At 35.3% G+C, this 20,266-nt stretch overlaps 1 long non-coding RNA gene across 1 annotated transcript in view; it reads left to right on the top strand.

The window, feature by feature from the left end:
- The first annotated feature begins 1,036 nt into the window (after positions 1–1,036).
- The window catches only part of LOC311435220, an 89,721-nt gene continuing 70,491 nt past the window's right edge, over positions 1,037–20,266 (top strand). The window contains exon 1 of the long non-coding RNA XR_014692000.1: positions 1,037–1,105. This is a non-coding gene — a long non-coding RNA (uncharacterized lncRNA). The remainder of the gene's footprint in view (positions 1,106–20,266) is intronic.

Here is a 20,266-nt window from a genome sequence, read left to right as displayed (position 1 = left end):
TTTTTTTTTTTTTTTTCTTCTTTCTTTCTTTCTCTTAAAAATCACAGGAAATAAAACTTGCTCAGATTTGGATTCATATGGTAGATCATTTCAGTGGAAAGACTGTGTTCACCAGAATGGACCATGGCAGCCTAGCCATGAACTTACTAATGTTGTATATGGAGTTGATGTAGACAAAAGATATAAATAATAATAATTAAAAATCGTATACCAGCTTTCTAATAAATTATCCTGATCCTTAATTCTTTACCCTTTATTTTCTGTCTGTATGTATCAAATACAAGTGCATTTCAGGCATGTGGGTCATTGACAGTGAATGACAGTCTGGAGGTACAAGAAATTGTTTCTCTTTCTACTGTTCAGAGAATGGCAGGGCATGTAGGTCAGGGCTACGCCTGGGATAAAAAGCAATAAAGCTCCCGACTGAGAAGGGAGAGGGAAGCCCAGAAAGCTTAGAGCTCCGTATGTTCTTGACTAGCCTCATTTCTCCAGGGAAGCAGGGTGCCAGACATGGTTTCGTTTACAAAGGCAGAGCACTCACTTACTTCAACCTTAACCTTATGATTGTTCAAAATTATCTCCTCTTATCCAGTTAAAAAATTCTCTTACATTGTACAAGCTAAGCAATTCTGATTTCTGAGGAATTTTCCTTTCCACCAGCTGTTGTACAGAGAATAGGAAGTTGTACAGAGAATAGTCTTTATCCAGATTATTCTGTTTCTATTAGTGAACTGCTGTATAAAATCAATTAATCTAAACAAATGTTCATTTTCCCTTTGCATATATATACACATGCAAAGTCCAGATCTTTCTCAATTTTAATTAGGAAACTACAAACATAAAACACAAGAATAATTGGAAATAGAATAGGCATAAAGAAATGTTCTGGGATTTTCTTCCTGGCTTCTTGCATTCATGCTGGCACCAGGCAGTATTTTAGAAGAGAAAGATATTGTCTCTTCTGTCAAAGATCCTCTGTGTCAAGGAGCAGATTTTGATACCCAATCTCAAGTCCCTGCATCCTTGTCAGCATGGTGGGAGAATGAAATAAACCAGATCCCTGCTCCTCAGCAAGGACTATGGATTCTTGACTATTTACTTAGTGGTAAGTACCTTTGGCAGCCCAGGACTTTGTGACGGATCCAGTCCTAACAATGTGACTTGGGTACGCTGAATGCGTGCTTACTTGTTCAGATCCAAGACACTGGTTTCTACATTTTGTTTAGGCTCTTTTAGGATGACAGTTTTGGATTTCAAAATCTGAATCTGTACAAATGCATACATTTAAATCTATCCTTTAGGCTTCACTTGGAAAATAAATAGACCACATACTTCCACGGAAATGTATTGCCTGTGTCATGGCTGTGTAACACTTCAATAATGTGATTTTTATCTCACAACATGTAAACTATTGCACTTCAGTCTATAAGTAGTTGTATTTGAAAGAGTATGCTATTTATTCAAGTTAAGCAGCATGCTTTTTTAGGAAAGAGATGCATTTTGTAAGAAATATAGAATTTGAACCAAATCTTTGCTTTCCATTTTCCTTGGATGCCCCTCCTCCCCTTCCCCATATTACCTTGTAGATACTCAGGGACAGTATGTATAACATATTCAGTGGTAAAAGGAAAAAGTTAGTTATATCTATGATATTACTGCTTCTATTTCTGTTGCGATAGGTAGGAGCTTGCTTTCTTTTTCACTTGTGTGGCAAGATATAAAGTATGATTTTTATTTTTTTTTTTAGCTTCTGTGCAACTTGCCTCTGTAGGATTTGTACTATAATGAACACTAATTATTTCCTTAATACTTAATATATATAATAATAAATTTAAAAAATGCTTAATGTAGTATTTTTTCAGATCAGTGCTGTGTGGCTTCCTGTATGTTTTGTACGTTAAACAAACTAAGTTATCTGAAATAAGAACTTAAATAAAAGTTGGAGGGGCAAAAAGAAGGACGAAAGAGGATTTTGTTCACTTATTGAACTACTCAGAAGAATGCATAATCTTCTGAGGTCAACCTTTCTGGTTGTGCTACATCTGGGTCAACCTTTCTGGTTGTGCTACATCTGTAGTCAAAGCAGGCAGACATAAATTCTATCATACAATATAATATCAGTGGTTATGCTAATTTATTATTTTTTTTTTCAGTACTGGGTGACACAGTATTGTTTTGTCTATTTAACAATTTTTTTTCTGCCTATCTAATAAAGTTTTGTCTAACATAGGGCCTGGTAGTGAGTCTAAATTAGATCATTCATTCTTAATTAGACAAATTTGAAATAGCTGTTCAAAGCAGCTTTTGACAAAAGCAAGATTTCAAAGGAACTTTAATTTTATGCAATCATTTGACTAAATTAGGGCTATTATTATAAAATATATATATATATATATTTTTACCAAGATGCTTATCTCATTTTGATAGAAGCAATTCCTGCTTTCAGTTTCCGTTCATCTACCTTTCTGAAAACAGTGAAAAAACTTATTTCAGTGGTTTTCATTTTGCAATTTATGAGGAAAAGTGAAAAGTTTAAAATGTCAACATTCCTTTTGGTGTATGAAAAAAACCAAAAACTTAAAAGAATAAAAAGATGTTTTAAAGCTGGTGTTTTATATATGTATATATTCTCTGTATTTCCATTGACTTTATCAGAATTATTCAAAGTTCAGAAATAAGTCACTGCAAAATGAAAGTTTTGTCTATCTAACATGTTATCAGTTTAATTAATTGATACATTATAGAATCAGTCTGTGTTTTTCCTGAAATAGTTGTTCAAGATAAAAAGATGTAGTCAAAAAAATAGATTACCTTGACTTTGGCTAAGGCTATATGGAGGTACATATAGCTGGAATGTGCTTTCATCTTTAGAGTAAAGAAACCAGAACCAGGTAACTCAAAATATATTCATTTCTGCTGGCAATAACTGGCATGAAAACCACATAGAAGACTGAGACTGCTCACCTACTCTGTGGTATTTCAGGGCCCATTCCTTTTGACATCTGCTGACATTTTGATACCTTTAACTGTTTCATTGGAAATCTCTTCCTCTCCAGCACCAAAATACAGTAGCTTGATCCAGGAACTGGGTCTGGCCAGCCACGTGTTTCCTGAAAAACATAAGTTCTGTGTTTATAACACAAAATTATATGCAGAGACTGAGCCTCCCCTCAGACCCTAGGTCTGGTTGGTGGACAGCAGTGTTCTTACCAGTCCTGGAGGACACTGGTGCTGAAGAAGGCAGGTTGTGAGGGGGAACAGAAACCCTGTAGACCTCATGTCATCACCCTCAGGCATGACAGCTGTAAAAGAAAGGCTGCTGGGGTAGAGGCAGTGGCAAGAGGGCAGCAATCTCAGCAGGCTGCAGGCATCACTTTGCTACTCTGGCCATAGCCACCCTCGTTGCTAGGCCACAGCAAGCTAGAAAAAGCTGAGACCACATTTATCCAGGAAATTGGGATGGATTATCTTCAAATTGTATTTTTAATATACCTTAGAGCAGCCTCTTTACCTAGGGATAACTGTACATTTCTGGGGACTTCTGTTATTTATTCAGAGAACTATTTGGATTCAGGCAGCTGCTTGTTTTCCCCAAGAAGCTCCCAACCTGCAAGGCCTCTGTCACAAAAATCCTGAAACAACTTCTCTCTTAATTAGGTTACCCAAACAATGGGCTTTACCCTTTTTTTTCCCTACATGGCCTTCAAACCCTGCTTCCCTGACTTTACCCATTTATAACACAAACAGTTGCTGGCTGACAGCACAACTGCCAACTGGCTATCATTCAGCCATTCCCTCTCCCTCCACTTGTCCCTCGTCACATCTTTCCCCACCTCTGAGCTGTCATCACCTTTCGCTAAGCTACACCCTGGAGAAGAGGAGAAAATTAATTGTGTCATTTTCACATAACATCTTTCTACCATCATAACCCTGGCAATGTTATTTTCTTGCAATTACAGTGAGTTTGCATGGGTGTAACTTCATTTGTTTAGGTAGACCTGCTTCTGATTGACACATGCGGGTATGCAAGGAGAATCCTGGTCTACATCTTTGTCATTGTGAGTTATTTCAAATGTAAGAACATTATTTACTACTTCAGTTAAATAGGGATAAATATAAATAGATTTACATTGCTGCTGTCACTTCTGCAAAAATAAAGAATTAATGAGCACTGACCAGACACTCTTTGCTTACTTTAGGTAGGTTCAGTGGGTTTCTTTGGGGGAATATGGACACAGTTTTTTTATTGAAGGAAAAAATTTTGACTTGTTAATTTTAAATTTCCCATAAGACTTCTGTTATAAGTTCTCTCTCAAACAGGATGGTACGAAACTTTTGTTTTGCTAGAAAATTCCTCCTTTTCAGATCTGACCTGTGGATCAGCAAAGGGTTTTTCCTGGTGCTCACCTTGTTTGTGACAGAATCCATTCAGTTTTGAAGGGCTCTCAGAGCTATGGAGTTCATTTGTTCTTTTGTTGCATTCAAAGTCCTGGTATAGGAAAAAGAAAATACATTTTTTTTTATGCTAAGCCAAATTTTTATTAACCAGATTTGACTTAAAATAAAGGAAAAGAAAACAACAACAACAAAAACATCTACAACAAAAAATACCACTATAAAAAAAAAAAAAAAAAAACAACAGAATAATAACAATGCAGTTAAAATTGTTATATTCAAGCTTCCTAGCATCTGCCCCTTGCTATAGTGCTATAAGATCATATATTGTGCTGTTGGTTTCAGACCAGGGTTCCTGGGAGCTTTACATCTCATCAGCATCCCTAGTGCTTCACCAGGAAGAATGTGACTTCAATAGTGATGTTTACCTTCTCAGAAAGAGTAATGGCATTGTAATGGATTGTCCAGGGATGTGGAGGAGTCACTGTCCCTGGGGCTGTTTAAGAAAAGGTTGGATGTGGTACTTAGGGACAAGGTTTAGTGGGTAATATTGATGGGAAGGGGGCGGATGAACCAGATGATCTTGGAAGTCTTTTACAACATTAACGATTCTATGATTCACCATGCTCTAGAGTCCAGTGGGGGCTACTTCCTGACCCTTTTTGTGCATTGTTCTTTCTGCAGTGCTCTACAATGTCGTATTAAATCTAAATTTACTATATGTAGAATGTAACATATTCTGGATACATGCTGTTCTCTGTTGTCCTTAAAATTGTTTTTGCCTAATTCTCAAGTTGGCATTTCTGCAGCTGATCACTAGTGAGCTTTTTATAGGCCTAGGGACTCAGGATTAGGATATACTTCATTATTATTATCCTATAGTGGGACTCCCCTGCACATCACCCTGTGTCTGTGTTCCCACTTTCAAGGCCTTGCTCTCATCCCATACCTATAATCCTCTACACTACATCATGGTATTACGTGAATATTTCATTCTACACAAAATAGCTACTTCATACTAGTATTAATTTTAAAATACCCCTCCACTATAAAAAACAAACAAACAAACAAAAACTATGCAATAGTAAAACAAATTAGATAATAACGACAATTCTTTATAAAACTGCTGCTACCATGATACCAATAAACAAAATAAAATTAATCTCCAGGTAGTACAAGGCAAGCCCAGAACATAAGCTTGATAAGCCTTAGTCCTGAGGCCTTACAAAATTTGCACAAAGCACATGTTTTCTTACAAACATAGCTTTCTTCCAGGAAATGAAATATTCCCTGTCACTTCTATTCTGGGCAATTCCATCCAGGGTAGCATAGCCCTCCAAAATATATTTTGAGCAGTGATTGTCAACACAAGCATCTTAGCATAGATCAATATTAGCTAATGTGTTATTAGCAAAAACAAAGGGTAACTAGGAGTGTTAGTTTTGATATGGTACCTAATACCAGTTGTATCTTGTTTTTATCTCATGTATTTAAAAAATAAAAAATAAAATCAACAAAGATATTCTTTCTAAATAAAATATGATTACTTCATTGTTACCTGCTTTGATTTATTTATTTATTTATTTTTCCTTGAAGCAACAAAACTGGGTCAAGTAATCATATATCACATTTATGGACATATTTTTGTACTCTGTCAACTCATTATTTCTCATTAGTTCTTTTCTTTTGGTTTTCATTTTTCCATGTTTCTTTTGAAAAGGTAAATAAGTACTTCATTACTGAGCTTTAGATAAATAAAAGTTCATGATATATTTACTGATTACTTTTAATAAAATTATGGTTTGTTGAGATGCTTGTTTTTTTTACATAATATTATAAATGATCACTGAAATTAGATGAGGCATGATTACTATTGCTTCTGTCAAAAAAAGAAAATACTACAAAGGTTCTTTGTGATTCTATTTATCACTAATTTCAACACTGTTCAAGTTTTGTAGACAAAACTGAAAAATGTTCCAAAATTAGCCGATATGTCTGTGTTCTTCAAACTAGATGGTTTAGGTAAAGCTCAGAATATAAAGCATCAAAATATATCATTTGAAAATGAAGGATACAAGTTAAATTAATTTCATCTGTGATGCATATTTAATGATTTTTTTTTTTTTTTGGAGGGGGAGATCACCTTACTTTGTTACAATTAGAGCAAGATTAAAGCTTAGGATTCTTTTTTTTTTTTTTCATCTTTGTCTTGGGGGAAGGAGAGGTTGATATGTTGATATGAAAAACTTCCACTTTCTTCATTTATTTCAAACAGAATGAATGTTTTCCCTTCATAGTTTAGAGAAAATTTATAGAAAAAAGTATTATTGAAAGGTGTTTTTTTTTTGTTTTTGTTTTTTTTTTTTTTTTGTTTTAACTGAGCTCTACAGTCAGTTTTATGTTTCTGAATCCTAATCATATCAAATATATCTTTTATAAGGATTTCAGGAATCTTTCAGAGGTTGTAAGAAAAATAAATATATATATATGAACTAATATATATATATATAAACTTAATTTCAACTATGAATCAGTGAATTAATTATTGACTGACACACACAATTTTATTTGCTTATTTTATGTTGATGAAAATACTCAGTACCAACTTTAGAGAATGGAATGTCTCAGAAATTAAAATGAAATAGAAGTTCTTTGCAGTGATTTTCTTAATTTTCATTTCTTTGAGGTTCCATAAAAAAAAACCTGCAGTTGTTTATAATTGTACCCTTATGTATATGAGCATGGAAAAGAATATTTTCAGTTTAGATTTTGTAAGTCTTTATTCTTACCATACTGGATTCTGTATCGATGGTGCTAGAGGACAGATGTTGGTGTCATCTTGTCCCTTACAATATTTTCTGTGTGATTCCAGTAAGTGGCCAGATAGATACACTTGCTAATTTTGTGATAATGCTCAAAGGTTTAACCTCAGATATTAGCACAGATTTGTGTGTGTGTGTGTGTGTGCATGTGTGCACGCTGAGGACAACTCTTTATAGTTCATCAGCATTAAAGACAGTATACTGTTAATGCCATTGTTAGCAACATTGCTGAGCTCTCATCCTCAACCAAAAATGCTTGCAGTTTCCTACTTTACTGCCTCATCTGCCTTTCTTATTTCTCTTACCTCTGCACAGTTTGCATTAGCTGACCTACTTCTGTTTGTTCAAACTTCATGTCTCAGAAAAGAAAAATCACATCCTTGTATGAGAAAAATCAAAATAAGACTGCCACACTGAAATGTTTCTCCAGCTATGTTCATAAAGGCCACTTAATGTATGAAAATATGAAGAATTTGGCTAATGTCTATCACAGAGAGGAGCTGTTCAGTTCATGCAGTTAAACATAAATCATGATCTATGAAGTTTATTTGTAAAATAATGTCATAAAATTAATTGCAAATGAGTGAACTATGCCTTCAGGATTAATATCAGCAACGCAACAGGAAAAAAAAAAACACAACACATGATACTAGAGACATACAAAATATTAATAAACATTACCAGTTTCTAAGAATTGTTCTGCTAGTGACCTCTCCAGCTTCTATGCCCATGCACAGACTGACTGGCATGCATGCACATGCCCTCTCCATGGCCCTGTGGGTTACACATGCATCTGGAGCTGGTGGTTGCCCATTTACAAAATTACACTTCCATATCCTCCTGGAGATTTGGGTGCTCCAGCACTGTCTGCCCCTGCAGCTCCCCACAGCTCAGTGGGGCTCATGCCTACAAGGTCCCTGCAGGCATATCAAAGTGGGTCCCCACATGTGGCCCCCACCTGGGAGCAGGCAGCTTGTGGTGGCCCATCGGAAGGCTGCAGTGCTACAGGGCAATGTCTGGAGGTGCCAAACCAGGCCTTGGCTGCTGCTGTTTCTCGTTCCATCTTTCCTCATGATGCAATTTTATTTATTTATTTTTTTTTTCCAGCTGACCCCTTCTTCATTTCAGTGTATTTTGAAGTTTCCTGGTTCCTTTAATCAAGCTGGTTGTGATCTTACACTTCCCCATGTCCAGTTCAGGGCAAACACCCAACAGATAATTCTGTGCGTTCAATACACATGAAGTGTTTACAGTCTAATCTTTGCAGGTTTTGTAACCCACTTTCCAGCAGTGGACGTGCAGGCTCTTAAATATCTTTTATAGTCCTCCCTAAAAGATCAGCCTTACTGAATAGATCAGTGTTACTGAATCAAGGAAGTATAATGTGTTGGTATTATTTAGAGTCTGATGAGCCACAAAATATTTGTTGGCTTCTGCTGTTCCACTGCTCATTCAAGAGGGAAAAAGCACTTTGCTTGGCAGCTGCAAATCCAAAGGTCACTTTCATTTTATTATCAATAGTTTCATGATGGTATTGATTATTATATAAGAATCTTTCCAATTTTGCTTGTTTTTTTTAACTTACCCCTATTCATCACTAAATATCAAAAGCATAAATGAGCTTTTTTGGCTTACATCTCACAGTAATTTGATTCTTGCATTAAAAATATCAGAACACAATTTTATGCAACATCAAGGACCTGTATAGGACAATTCTTTCAAAGAGCTCTCTTTTGTCTCGAACTTTTCTGATCTGCTTTCAATACAGCAACCTTTCTGATGAAATCACTTCATGAAGTTTTGAATATTAAAGATGTGAAGGACAGAATTATCATTGTCCTGGAAACATAATTTATGTAAAGTATCTTCCTGACTCAGGAATAAGGTCTCACATCTTGTTTAAATTCCTGGAATCTTTTTTCCCTTTGGTATCAAAAAAGGGTGGTTTTTTATATTTTTTTTTTGTTTTGTTTTGTTTTGTTTTGTTTTTGAATAGGATTAGCTGTACAAATCCAGTCACCAGACTGTGAGAAATTGGTGATAAGGATCTGTGTGAAGAAATTCTGACTGTGTGATTAAATACATGTACTGTATTGAGAGTTCTTGATTCATTCATTATTTTAATCCATATTTCTTACTGTGGTAAATGGGAGCATAGAACTTCAAGAGAGATTTGTCTGTTTGCACCAGGAGTATACAGATGATCACTTCTTAGCAGGGAGAAATGGAATGGATTATAAGGATAATGAAAAAGAATTCTAAATACTTTTTGGCACTCATTTTAATATGAAGCGTCTTCTCTCTGGAAAAAACTTTGAATCAGAAGCTCAAAATTTAAATATTTTCTTGCTTGATATTTCATTTTAATCAAGTCTAGTTTAGTTTTAAATGATTTATTGGCTTTACTTGGTTTAGAAATAATTAAATCATATCCCCCTATTATTGCCTCTGGGTTGAAAGCATTCCCTTCTGTCTCCATTAGGCTTGTACCCAATTGCTCACATTTTAACTCACTGGCGGTAATTGTTTCATGCAGAGAGTCCAGCTGTTAGGCCATAATATCATTGTCCCAATCTATCATATCCAATGACTTCTGGAAAGTTAAATCACTTCTGAAGCCTACAATGATGAGATATCTAGAGATAACTTTACACAAGCAGAACAAGATGCTCTCAGTTATAACAGTGTTGTTTATTTTTTATTTTCAGTACTGCCAAAAACTAGTTTCATGAAATCCCATGGGGAGGAAACAAGAAACAGCTCAAGTTTCAATTTGGAAAACAATGTTTTTTTTTTTGTTGCACTCATGGAAATTAATATCTTTCTGCATTTTATATGCAGGAAAATGTTTTCTCTTTTACCACAGAAGGTAAATCTTTCAGGGTTTACTGAAGCCAGTCAGCAACACTATAACTTGCTTTATGGTTTGGAGTCAAAATAGTTTCTAATTTTATGTTTTTAGCCTTAGGTTTGATACATATAAATCTGTTCAATTTTATGTGCTTTGATATTTGAAAAATCAGATAAGTTATTCACAATCCATTTTTTTTTCACTCTAAAATAAAGAATTTGTTGTAAAATTGTAAGTGAAAAGCAGAGTCCTGATTTGATGTATGTCAAATACGGCCAAATTTGGACCTTGGGGAAAGTGACTCCTGAACTTTTAGACTGTAAACTGTTTTGAAAGGTTTTAATCAACCTTATGTAAATTCAAGTTATTACTATTATTATTATTAAATAACTTTAAGTGCCACTAAATTTTTAACTGTGAAGTTGTGTTACTGGTTTATATAAGATGTCATATCTTACCCTTTATAAAACTAGGAGCTGCCATGATGCTCACTTAATATTCTTCACTCATACTGTTGAAGACCTAAGGCAGCTTGTCATCTTAGGTGTGTTAACCAGCATGACAGAGACTATAGGGATATTTTGACACATGTCAAATCAGGGTAATAGCTATATTACCCAGGCAGCATAAGGAGATGATTATGAAATTCCACTGTACTGCAAACCTGTCACCATCTGGAATAGGAATAGTACCTGAATTTTTACAGAAAAGTTTTTTTTTTTTTTTTTTTTTTTTTTTTAATTTTTGTAAGTACAACTATCTTGTAAGGTGGTATTACTTACAACTCAGCCTAGGTATATCTATATTTCAGGTAGAGAAGTAAAGTTTTAAAGTAAAGAATCTTGCACCAATGGTATTTTTCTTTATGGAAGAAAAAAAAAAAAAAAGGATAATTCTTGTTGGATGCTTTTCCTAAATTACTGCAAGGAAAGAGTAAGTTACTGACCTCCTGTGCCTTAGATATTTTGAAGGAACTGCATTTGCATACCGCTTATAGCCCAGTTTTAAGCATGTGGAAAGACCCCAAAATTGGTTGTTCCTTGCTTATACATACAATGAATGCTGTAGTAAGTGGCTATTTAGACGGAGAAATTCACCATGTCAGTACAAGCAAATTAAACAGACCCCAGACACAAGCCTGAGAGCTGCTGCTGAGTCCTTAGTGGTATTGCATTCTCAGCAAGGTCTGGGGCTCTGCTGTGGTCCAAAGTTACTGGGTCCAAACTGAGAGGGAAGTCAAACCATTGACCACACCAATCACAGAATCACAGAATTGTTAAGGTTGGAAAATACCTCCCAGATCATCAGTTCCAACCATCCCCCTACCACCAATGTCACCCACTAAACCATGTCCCTAAGCACCTGATCCAACCTTTCCTTGAACACTCCCGGGGATGATGACTCTACCATTTCCCTGGGCAACCCATTCCAATGCCTGACTGCTCTTTCTGAGAAGAAATGTCTTGTAATTTACAACCTAAACCTCCCCTAGTACAACTTGAGGCCATTACCTCTGGTGCTGTCACTAGTTACCTGCAAGAAGAGGCTGACTCCCAGCTCCCCACACCTTCCTTTCAGGTAGTTGTAGAGAGCAATAAGGTCTCCCCTGACTAAACAACCTCAGCCACTCTTCACAGGACTTGTTTTCTAGGCCCTTCACCAGCTTTGTAGCCCTTCTCTGGACATATTCCAGTACCTCGATGTCCTTCGTGTACTGAGGGGCCCAAAGCTGAACACAGTACTTGAGAAGCAATGTCACCAGAGTTGAGTATAGAGGGATGATCACCTCCACTTGGCCATCCTGTTGGGGCTGCAAGAGAAGGTAGCTGTGTGGACACCAATAGAACCATGACACTCTGGCTTCAGAGTCATAAAAATCTCCCTGGCCTTTTATGTTTGCTAGTAGCTGTTGTGTCTGTAGAGCAATTCTGTCACGTGTTTTGGGTTGTTTGAATGCAAAAGGGGAACAGTCAGACACCATAGTCCTGCTGCTATGCAAGGAGCTATAAGCTGCTTCTTCAAGTGCAGACCATCCACTATATTCACCATATGCTGCAGCTTTCCTGCTCTCTTAGAAATGTCTTAGAAAACCACAAAACACTGAGGCACAAGGCATCAAAAGAGCAGATGGTGTGAGAGCACTAAGCCATTCATATCAGAGAGACAGGTCACTTTGCTGTGACAATGAAGGGAGAAGTGGGAAAGTACTGGTAGAAAAGCTCTTCGTTCGAGCTATTTTTGCTCCTAGCTCAGGTCACTGACACTGCATATGCTACTCCAAGGACGGATGGATGCTGTGATAGGCCTTTTTACACAAATGGTCAAGTTCTCCCAAATACCATCTAACAGGTACAAATGTGACTGTATGAGCTCTAGTTACAACCCTGCCCATAGCATCTCTGTAAAGTATATTCTCTAGAAAATAAAGAGAGAAAACTAGGTGTTCAATCCTTAATTTTTCCATATCAGGGAACTTTATATTGAAAATTTCTATTTTGTCTATGAATACTGCTTCATTTTCCCAAGCAAACAGGAGTTAATTAGGGAAAGAAAGGAGAAGGAGTTGAATAAGATATATATGTATATTAGTTTATAGTGTGATACAACAGAAAGACACAGCTAAGCACAGAATGCTGAGGTTGCATCCTGCTTAGTTTCTAAAGTTTTTATAATTTCCGTATGCTACCTATGATATTCCTATTAAAATTCCTTGGGGAAAAGGCCTCTTCTCCTGCATTATTACATTTGTATGCAGTGATAATTACTGAAAAGACAGAATGAAGTAGAGATGGATTGCAGTGTGTCTCTAAGGTAATATCAAGTATGAGGTACAAAAGACAGATTCCTTGAGCCAGAACAAGTTGGACTTCTTATTTATAGTATTTTGTCTTTTAATTGTCACTTTGTATATCAAAACAAAGTTGCTGATGATTTTTTTTTTTTTTTTCAGATGGAAAGCCTCAGCAATATCTCTCTCATTTTTCCTCTGAATATACATAAAATACAAGATACCCCAAAGTATTACTTTGTCCACATTACTAAAATGAATATCACATTCTTTTGTTGCAGTAATTATTATGTTAACACAATTTTAGCAAACATAATCTTCTGCCAAACTGATATTCCCAATAGTGCCTTGAAAATCCTACTTATATAAAGAATGGAAAATAATTTGCATTTAAGATTGCTGCCAGTAAGTCCATTCATTAGTAGAAATTTGGAATCATTTATTTAGGGACAGACAGAATTGCACTTAGTCATATAAGTTATCACTGCAGCTAATACACAAAGTAGGCACAAATCTGGCCCAAAATAAATAATTCCATGTATGGAACAACAAAGATTTACAAGCTATAAACTTGAATTCAAATTATTGAGCTACTTGTGTCAATAAGTGGTATTCAAATTAAATGAGTAGAAAACTCTTGCCCTTTTAAGTGTCGGGATGGCAGCAAAGATCTAAGAAAACAATATAAATCAGTGAACCATAGCCAGAATTATTAAAAGAAAATTGATTTTTAAAAGTGTTGAAAACAAATCTTAATAGCTGTGTATGCCACTGAATTCAGCAAATTTCTCCAATAGAATAAATTGATAAATGTAGTCCACTTCACTGCCAGATGTTACTGAAATTATTTCAAGATCTATAAGCAAGAGTAGTGTATGCATAATGACTTGTTGTCACTACTCTGGCAGCTACTCTCATCTTCACTTCATTGCATTACATGGTTCCCATTTGTCATTTAGTGTCACAAATCCTCAAGCACAAGCCATTAGAGTGCTTCAGCTAACTTGCTGCTACCTCAGTTTAAATGAAGATCAGAAAATCACTTTCTAAACGTTGTCCTTAGAGACAGACAAGTACTATTACTCGTAAATGCCTAACAGAGTTGATTAACAGGTATGTTTCCATTCCAAGACTCATCTCCTTAAATTAGACCCAAAAAGTGCAAAAATGATCACACCTTTATCAATTAAGCTAATCCGTCTATTAAAGCCCTCTCTTGAAATGAATGTAAACCCATTTAAGGATTTATTGCACCTTTCTTTCATTCTACTTTCTATTTATCTTGTCATTAAAGTCTTTTATGTCTCTGATTAGTTTTGAACCCATTAATTACAGGGCACTACACTGAAAGAAACTGTCTCTACAAATGACTAGTTAGGAATTTTTTCTTTTAAAGTACAATTTAAAATGAAAAAGAAAAAAAGAAATATTTGGTGTAGCTGTTTTCTCTAGGGACACTGTTAAAACAAAAGGCAAAGGTTTCAATGCTCTGCTTTTTGAGACTGATGGACTATGATGATTTGGCTGGTAGTTTGTAAGACTGTCTGTCTATGAGGACTGATTTAAGCAAACATTTTATTGGAGGAGAAGAATTTCTAGTTTATGATTTCAAAACTGTCAAAGTCCTATGTACATCTAAAACATATTTCAGAAGGATCCCACTAATGTTTTCTACAAATCTGCTACAGAATTTGCTATCTCATATATCACTCTGCAGGGGTGGCTACAGAGCACTGTCCTACTATAGTGTTTCAGCAGATGCTGATTTTATTTATTTATTTATTTTTCCTGCTGATCATGGTATTACTCCTACAAATTGTACACAAAGGTATGCTAAATTTATTATGATTATGTCATGTACTCTTCTTTCTCCTGAATCCTTTTTATTTATTTTTTATTTCACTCATCCTTTCTTGCTGTTAGGTTAAACTCATCAACAGTCATTTTATGCCTGTTCAGTTCTTTAATTAATAACAAATAGTGACCTCTGAAATTTATATATGATAGAAAAAAGATGCATATGTTTGAGAGAATAAAAGTTACAAGGCCAAGCATTCTGTGTTTAGAATAACAGTTATAAGGCAAAACTTTCATATAGTTTGCTTGCACATGTACTTTATGGTAGTCTTTTATTTAGAGTCATTCATTTCTCCACTATTTTTTTCACAAGAAAGTATTTGTCAAAAATATTAATCATGTAAATAGAAGGAAGCTGGTTCTATGTAGCATTCACAGCATCTTTTATGTAGAAAACATTTCATCAATCAGCCCTGCTGAATTTACTAATTCATTGCCATTGCTGTTATGCTTGTGTATTTTTGGTCTTTTGGTACTTTTGAAATATCTTATACAGTGACACCCATCTTTGTGCTTTGCTCTGCATTTGCTTGTATTAATCATAATTTTCAGTGGATATACACCGATTTACTGTGGTATATATAAATTTGTGTCCTATATTGTTTCTTTATTTTTTTTGCATAGCATCTATATTAAAATACTGTTTATGCTTTAGGTATAAAACAATATACTACACAAATTTAAAGAAAAAATAAAATCACGATGAGTCAAAAGAATACAACTATGTTCCAAGCCTCAATTGTGTTTAAATCAGGCAAACAAATAAAACAATGCACAACTTCATTAATCATAAAAATAAGTATTCTGATTCTTTCAGACCTTGAAAATCAGAATGATGTTCACCATTTCCTTTCCTTCTACTTTTTGCTGTTTTATCAGCTACCAGTTTTATGCTTACCTAAGATTATCTCTTTTTTTCCAGAAATCAGAGGAACTATAGTTTTGCAGTGGCTAACTTTGCAAGGGAAATTTTATATTAGGAAAATAAGGACATATTTAAACTGAATTCCTACATACTATGATTATACATACGTATATATACATTTATATATGCATATATGTATAATAGATATATTTTAAAACATAACTCAAAACAAATCATAGATTAAAAAAAAATGATTAAAATCTGTAAGCTGTATGGAGAATTTACATGTCAGAGGAATTTGTAATATGAGTATTTGTAACTCTTGTTCAAAAATTACAATTAAGATATTGTGGCATAGTAAAAAACCATCTATTTCATACAGAAAGACCAGTACCATTTTGGAGAGAGCTAAAGCTTATACTATAATTAATTTCTGTTAAAGGAAAACGTTACACTCCAGGTGGCTCGATAATGTAATTACAGCCTTGTACATACAGGAAATAACATGGAATTAAATGGGCAACTAATTAGCAGATCAAAACTCAGAGGTAATGAATAACTTTATTCTGGGGGGTTTTGGAGACAACTTGCTTATCACAAATTTTGCATTTTTTGAGGTTCTCCAAAGAGGGTGCAGACAACATGTATGCTATGGAATAAAGTCAAACAAAAGAAAAATCATAACCTATAATACAATAAATAACAAATATAAATGTATTTTCTGCACTATACCATCACAAAGAAACTGTTACATCTGGATAAAAGAATACAGAATTTCTTCTGTTTGTCATTCCTAGGAATTAAGATCTCAAACCTGCAGGTGTGCAGTCATAACTAGAGGCAAGTGACAACTAAGAATCTGCCAAGAATGCTAAATGCCACAGAAAAATAATCTAGTTTGTTTAGTTACTGTGAGTATCTGCAGTTTATATCTATTTAAAAGTAAAGGTATTAAATAAAGGTCTTTAAAGTGACAGTTTCCTATACTGGTGTATTCATAATGAATGGTGTGTATCATTATGAAGAGAATATGTTAAGGGATTTTATGCATGTGACTTCACCTTCCTTACAAAATAGTTTATTGGGGCACCCTAATGTACTACTTCTACTGCATAATAATAATAATAATAATAATAATAATAATAATAATAATAATAATAATAATAGTAGTTTGTCACCTCTCTTCACCTCAAAAGCACTGCCGACAAGTCAAGGGGGGTGATCTTCCCTTCTGCTAAGCAGTGGTGAGAATCATCTAGAGGCTTGTGTCCAGTTCTGGACTCCCCAGTACAAGAGGAATATGTGCATGCAGAGTCCAATGGAGGGGTAATAAGATGATTAAGAGACTGGAGCATTTCTCTTACAAGGATAGGTTGAGAGAGATGGGATTGGTTAGCCTGGAGAAATGAAGGCTCAGGGGGGACCTTGTACATGATCTTGTCAAAATATCTCCTCCCTTTGATGGACGGGGATAAAAAAGTCAGAGCCAGACTCCTCTCAGTATTGCCCATTGAAGGTCAAGATGCAATGGGCATCACCTGAAACACAGAAAATTCTGTCCAAACATAAGAAACTTGTTACTGCCAGGTGGACCAAACACCAGAACAGGTTATGGGATCAGCATCTTTGGAGGTATTCAAATCCTAACTGGACAAAATCCTGGGTAACTATTAGGTCTTGTGCTAAGTCATTTCTCCATCCACAATGGACTGCAGTGGCCCAAAGGCAGGTGGGGAAACCAAGTCGTATTTGCCCTAGATACTCCAAGTCCATAGCCATCAGTTTGTTAGCCTTTGGTCATACAACCAAATACAAGACCAGAGAAGCACAAGGTCATGAAGGCAGGCAGGAATCCAATTTAAGAACTCAAGAAAAAAAAGGGGCACCCTGAGAGTCTCTTCCAGGTCTTTACCAGGAGAACCTCAGCCCCATTGTCCAGGCATGAAATCCATCAAGATGAGTCAATACTAGACCCACCTCTACTAAACCGCAGGATTAAGCCCCCTTCACATCAATCTGCTCTAACTCAGTGATCTAATGTCACTTCCCACCTCAGCCATTCTGCGAGTCTGTATTTCAAGAAGTTCTCTTCTATGTTGTACATAGGCCAATTTATCTCCACAAAAAACAAAATATCCCTTAGGATAAATATCACATCTTGTCCTTTAAGTATTTAAGATTAACGAACTATTTGTAGTATTCAGAACTCAAAGGATAGGAAAAGGGCTGGGGATAGTACAGTGAAAATGAGATTGACAGTTCAAATTGTGTTGTGGCTTTTGCCTTTTCAGGGACTCAGAAGAAATTTGGATTTTGTGGCTTACATTGATGGAAGGTACCTCCTGTCAGCTTCTGCCCTTTTCTGCTGAATTCATGCAGGCCCTTTGGCTTCACACAGAAAGTGTGGTGCTGATATGGCTGCCCATGTCTTGTGAGGGAACTCACGCCCATCAACAAGAATAAGATGAGAATGCCAAGTTTGCTGTCACAGTGTTAGACGACTGCTCAGGGACAAGGGAGGCAAAACTGATGAAGTCTCTTGCAAACTGTCTTTTGGGAGCAGTCCTACTGTGAACAACATTTATTGAAGCATTGTAATTTTTATATATGTGTGTGTGTGTGTGTGTGAAGGCAAAACAACCTTTGTAGCACAGCATCCTAAGTATATACATTTTCTTGGAAAAGAGACTTTTTTCTCCTAACAAGTGTGACAAAATTGTGAAGTTCTCTGTCTACTCCTGGTGTGATTTTGTGTGGTATCATTGCCATAGTCTCTGAACACTTAATGGATTTTTTAAGAACTTTGCATAAAAATGTATTTATCTTCAATGCTATAAAAAAAGTCTTCCTACATTATCCTCCCTCTTAATTTTCTTACACACTCCCACTCCCAGTACTCATCCACATCGTTTGTTTGACAGTTTTTCCTATAGTCATTATTTCACTGTCCTCTTATACATGCTCATTTGCGTGGTATGACTTCCAGGTCTTATCTGTGAGACTCATATGCTTTCCTCATTAAACATCACTCATAGACTTATTCTTGCAGCAAGCTGCCTACAAAGAAATTAAAGCTATTCAAAGCACTAATATTAGAAGTTTAATATTAGATCTCAATACATCTGTTCTGTATTCTCTGATGATGCCTGTTTGTCTACTTACCCTTCACCACAAAATTGTCAAGAAGCAAATGTCTGTTCCTGAATAATAAGTACCAAACAGACGTGAACCAGTACTAAATAATGGATAGCAATGGCAGAGAAAATGAGATTCAGACCTGTATTGAGTCAGCAGAAACTTGTGGTAGTGCCTGAATTCCTCTTATCTTCTACTGTAAGGAAGTCCATTGGATTTTTGTTAATTTGAAATAGAATGTGTTCTGTGAACAAAGTGTTAGCTATAAAAATAAGAAATAATGTTAAAAAATATTTCATATATGTATAATTGCGTGAATTTTTCATTTGTGAAGATGAGGTTCAGACTTTTTTTTTTTTTTTTTTTTTTTTTAAAGTGGCTTTGAGACTGTAATGAATTTCAGTTATGCAATTCTGTGAAGGGACTTCTTTGTCACAGTCTTGCCAATAATGTTTCCACAGTTAACACAGAAATGCTTGCTCATATATATGTACTATTTAATCATATTATGCAAACAAGACTAGAGTTTTTTGAAAACAAAACAAAACAAAAAAACAGAAATTTAAAGAACTTTTTATATTGATGCATTCTTCTTGCATTTTCTCTGTTATTCACTTCATCTGTAAAGTAACAGATCTGACAAAATCAAATGAGAGTAGACTTCCATAGCAGAAAATAGCTTATTTTAGAATTCTGCTTCAGGATGAGATAAATAATGCCACAGAAGTTCCACTTTATAAGTGCCGATAGTACAAGGAGTAAAAGGATGATTAGTTCAGATATAAACCTGTGCTATGTACTAGAGATGCAATGCTAGACATCCCTTCTATTGCAGCAGAAGCAAAGCTTTGGACTTTTCCAAGTTAGAAGTTCATTCAATTTCCACTTTTGCTAAAATACAGGGCTAGTGAGATCATATTTTTAACCCTATTTATATCAAGTCAGATTCAAGCATATTTGTGTAGTTGAGAGCAGTGTAACAAGCTCCTCTATCCTCAGTTGTATCCTGCACATCCAAAGCTTTGTTCTCACTCACTTTTTCATCCAGTTTGTTCATATTTTTTCCCTATGATTAATGGAAAATAGTTGAAGATGTATCTTACATTGATCTATCTATAAATCTGAACAGCTGAAGACATCTTTTTCCATGTTTTAATCTAAAGTCATAAAATACTGCTCTGATGCTCTTATAAAGTGTTTTGAACACCCAAAGTTGTCTTTATCTGAACACCTGACCTGTCCAAATACCTTCTACAATCAGTTGAAAAGGTGCCTGTAGGGCACAATTCATTTTGTGCTGCTTTTCCCACTCCCTTCACTATAATGGAAATTCAGACAATTTCAACCGAAATATACTTCTATAGTAGGAACATTTAAAGATAGGAATGCTACTCAAAGGAACCAATCTAATGTTTAAACTAAAACAGTGCCCTACTTGTTCAGTCTCAAACTCATCTTAAATGTGATAGTAATTTAATAGTAAATTTGATAGCGATTTGATAGTAAATTTGATAGTAACAAAACTTCATATTAGCAGTATCGTGGCATATTTG

Source organism: Aythya ferina (genome assembly GCF_964211825.1).
Source record: "Aythya ferina genome assembly, chromosome: 3".
Lineage (NCBI taxonomy): Eukaryota > Metazoa > Chordata > Aves > Anseriformes > Anatidae > Aythya > Aythya ferina.
Note: the sequence above shows the minus strand (reverse complement) of the source record. Positions and strands in the feature narration are given on the sequence as shown.